At 42.6% G+C, this 4,286-nt stretch overlaps 1 pseudogene; it reads left to right on the top strand.

The window, feature by feature from the left end:
* The first annotated feature begins 592 nt into the window (after positions 1–592).
* LOC119246959 (glyceraldehyde-3-phosphate dehydrogenase-like) lies at positions 593–1,536 on the top strand (annotated as a pseudogene).
* Positions 1,537–4,286: the final 2,750 nt, after the last annotated feature.

Raw genomic sequence — 4,286 nt, 5'->3', positions numbered from 1 at the left:
CTTCTTAGTACCACTTTTGATGAATCCCAAAGGTTCTGTCTTTACTTTCATCTGTGTCAATGTAATTTTTTATTTCATTTTGATTTCTTCATTGACCCAAAAGTTGTTCAACAGCATGTTGCTTAGTCTCTACATACTTGTGGTTTTCTCCTTCCTTCTTTTGGTTGATTTCTAGCTTCATACCATTGTGATCTGAAAAGATGCTTAATATGATTTTAAGCTTAATAAATTTATTGAGATTTGTTTTGTGTCTCAACATGTGGTCTATCCTTAACTATATTAAATGAGAAATTGAAAAAAAATGTGTATGAAGGCAGTATTAGCCTGATTCTAAAATCAGAGAGGGCATCACACAAAATAATAAAACTATAGACAAGTATCTCCAATGAACATAGACATAAAAATCCTCAACAAATTGCTAGCAAACTGAATTCAACAATACAATAAAAGAATCATACACCATGATCAAGTAATTTATTCCAAGGATGCAAGGATGATTCAACAAATGTGGGGATAGTTCAATAAAGCAGTAAGTGTGGGCTCTCTGCTCTGCCTGGCTCTACAGATAACCACCTCTTCTCTGCAAGACACCATGGTAAAGGTCTGCATGAATGGATTTGGCTGGATTGGGCACCTGGCTACCAGGGCTGCTTTTAACTCTAGCAAAGTGGATATTGTTGCCATCAATGACCACTTCATTGACCTCAACTACATGGTCCTCATGTTCCAGTATGATTCCACACATGGCAAGTTCAATGATACAGTCAAAGCTGAGACAGGAAGCGTGTCATCAATGGAAAGCCCATTTCTATATTTCAGGAGTGATACACCGCCAACGTCAAATGGGGTGATGCTGGTGCTGAATATGTTGTGGAGTCCACTGCATCTTCAATGCCCTGGAGAACGGTACCCAGGATCACCTGACAGATCAAGCCAAGAAGGTCATCATCTTTGCGCCTTCTGCCGATGTTACTGTGAGAAGTACAACAACTCCCTCAAGATTGTCAGCAATGCCTCTTGCACCACCAGCTGCTTGACCCCCCCACCCTCACCCCTGGCCAAGGTCATCCATGACAACTTTGGTATCGTGGATCACTCAGTAGACTGCAGAGAGTAAGCTGCGGCATGATGGCCAAGGGGCTGCCCAAAACATCATCCCAGTTTCTACTGGCACTGCCAAGGCTGTGGGCAAGATTATCTCTGAGCTCATTGGGAAGCTGACTGTCATGGCCTTCTGTGTCCCCACCCCCAATGTGTCAGCTGTAAATCTGACCTGCTGTCTGGAGAAAGCTGCCAAATATGACATCAAGAAAGTGGTGAGGAAGCATCACAGGATCCCCTCAAAGGCATCCTGGGCTACACTGAGGACTAGGCTGTGTCCTGTGATTTTAACAGTGATACTCCTCTACTTTTGATGCTGGGGCTGGCATTGTCCTCAATGACCACTTTGTCAAGCTCATTTCCTGGCATGACAGTGAATTTGGCTACAGCATAAGGGTGGTGGACCTCAGGGTCCACATGGCCTTCAAAGAGTAAAAACTCCTGGACCAACAGCCCTAGCAAGAGCACAAGAAGAAGAGAGGAGCCCTCAGCTGTGGGGAGTCCATCCCCACTGATCCACAGAAAGTCTCCTGACCTGCCACAGTTCCATCCCAGACCCCCTGGAGAATAAGAGGGGCATAGGAAGCCCTGCCTTGGCCTGTACCATCAATAAAGTACACTGTACCCAGCCAAAAAAAAAAAAAAAGTGTGACACCCCCCCCCACCAACAGAAGGACAAAAATCAAATGATTGTATCAATTGAGGCAGAAAATGCACTTGACAAGATTCAACATCCATTTCGGTAAAAGCCCACAACAAAATGGGTATTGAAGGAATGAATCACAACAAAACAAAGTTCATATATGTCAAACTAACAGCCAACATGATACTCCACAGTGAAAAGCAAAGTTTTTCTGATAAGATCAGAAAAAAACTGAGAGCAAATAAAACAAAATATTAACAAAGTATATGATTGTCAATGACAAGAGCAAGTATGTCTGCCATTAAAATCTTTGTACTTCTCTGTATTGTCCAAATTTCCCAAAAGAAAAAGAGAGGAAAGGAAGAGAGGAATGAAGGAAGGAGAAAACAGCATGAACAGCTGTCTGTCCAGTTAGGAGATTTCATGATTATGCAGCATACAAAGGCAAGGAACTTAAATCTGGGGTGTCAAGACAACCTTGGCAGATTTATAGTAGCTCCCAGGAGTGAAATTTCCAACATTCCCTACCATTGTCTGTCTAAATTAACCAACACTTATACTACTTGATGAAATAATGCGAACATTTTTGCATAAAATTTTTCTTAATGTTTTTCTCCATTCAAAGCCATGTGCTTAACTAAAAGACTCTTCACTGGGGTAAGTTCCCAATATTAGATTCCAAAGATCCAGAGGGATAATATTTTGTAAGTCCATAAAAATTGTTCAAAGTCCTTTACCATTTAATTAAATCACACAACATTATGGCTCCCTGCTTAATGACTGCTGTGTTTGAAAAAGAGGGCTTTGGTAAAGTCCAGAGTGGCCTAGTAAAGCAGGGACTACTACATTTTATTGCTTCATGTAACTTCAGTAACAAAGTATATGTGCAGTAAACCTGACCGAAATTTCCATGACCAAGTGTATAGATAAAACTGAGAACAGGGTTGTAGCTGTTCATTTGAAATATCAGGAGCATGTTGGTAGCTGTGTTCTAACTCATCCACTGGAATATGCTGCTGTCCTGGAGATCATTAATCAGCACTGGTTAAGGAAGAGCATTAGCCAGAAGTTTCACAAATGATAACTGGATAACTCATGCCCAGGAGTGTAGCAGCTTTCCACATTGCTTTTCCCACACATTACAAAGCAATTTGGTTCAACTGACAAAATATTTGAACTCATCAAGTATTTATTCTGCATCTACTGGTTTCCCAACCTTCTTATCTCACAGAATCATTTTATTCCATATTTCTATATGTAGTTAATGTATATGTGCAGTGTGTGTGTGCAGCATGTATGTGCAGTCTGTGTATGTAGGAACCTAAATCCTTTCAGAGAAAAACATGTTACTATCATGAACTTTTTCAAGATGATAGCTTTAGTAGACAAAATGGGCCCTTGAAGGCAGATTTTACTTCATGATTTCCCTAGACATCATTGAAATGACCTTTTAAAAGCATAAAATAGTACAAAATGACACTAACAAAATACAAAATAGAGTAATCCAGGGCCTCCCCTGGTGGCACAGTGGTTGAGCGCTGGGCTGCGAAGCTGCCCGCAGCCTCTGCAGTGCTGGTTCGATTCCTGGCCCCTGGCGAGGGTCCCACATGGTGCGCAGACCTCTCCTGCTGTGCCCTCTGCTCCCCTCAGCAATGTATTTCATCAGTCTGCCTGTTCTGTTCCCCACTCTGGCTCTGGTGAATTTTCTCACCCTCCCACACTTCTGACTGTGTCCAGGGCTTGTATAAATAAATACCTAAATCTTTAAAAAAAATTAAAAAAATAAAATAATCCATAACAATATAGGAGAGAATATTGTCAGCAGATAAGAAATATCAATGAGGGCCTCCCCGGTGGCGCAGCGGTTGAGCGCTGGGTTGCGAAGCTGCCTGCGGCCTCTGCGGCGCCGGTTCGATCCCCGGCTGCTCCCCGGCCACCGGAGGAGGGTCCCACATGGCGCGCAGACCTCCCCTGCCGCCCGCTGCTCCCCTCAGCAGTGTCCTTCGGTCCTTCTGCCTGCTCTGCTCCCCGCTCTGGCTCTGGTGAATCCTCTCACCCTCCCGCACTTCTGACTGTACCCAGTGCATGTATAAATGAAACAAACAAACAAATAAATAAATAAATAAAAACATGCCTCTAAAAAAAAAAAAAAAAAAAAGAAAAGAAATATCAATGAAATTCTAGACTACAGAAAGGCATGAACTGTGAGGAACCCTCAGCCAAAATAGAGAGAAGTTGGTGGTGAAATACAGTTCACTAATGGGACTCCCCCCAAATTCCAAACTTGGTATTAGAGCATAAAAAAGGCAGGAGAATAAAGTGGGGTGTGAATTCTGGTATCAACACAGGTTCACTATGGAGTACCTGATCCTTCTCTTCCTCTGTCCTCTCCCCACATCTACACATAAAAGCAATCCACAGTAGCAGTGTCCACAGGCCACAACCAGTAAAAGCTTAGAAGATGTTCATCAAGCAGTCTTTGGGGGTAAAGTGAACATTCCAGAGCAAATCTTTCCTCATCTTGGCAAATGAAGCTACTCGA

The sequence above is a fragment of the Talpa occidentalis genome, unplaced genomic scaffold (assembly GCF_014898055.3).
Source record: "Talpa occidentalis isolate TD23 unplaced genomic scaffold, MPIMG_talOcc4v2.1 talOcc4.16, whole genome shotgun sequence".
In the NCBI taxonomy this organism is placed as follows: Eukaryota; Metazoa; Chordata; class Mammalia; order Eulipotyphla; family Talpidae; genus Talpa; species Talpa occidentalis.
The sequence above is the reverse complement of the archived record's forward strand: the minus strand, read 5'-3'. Positions and strand labels throughout refer to the sequence as shown.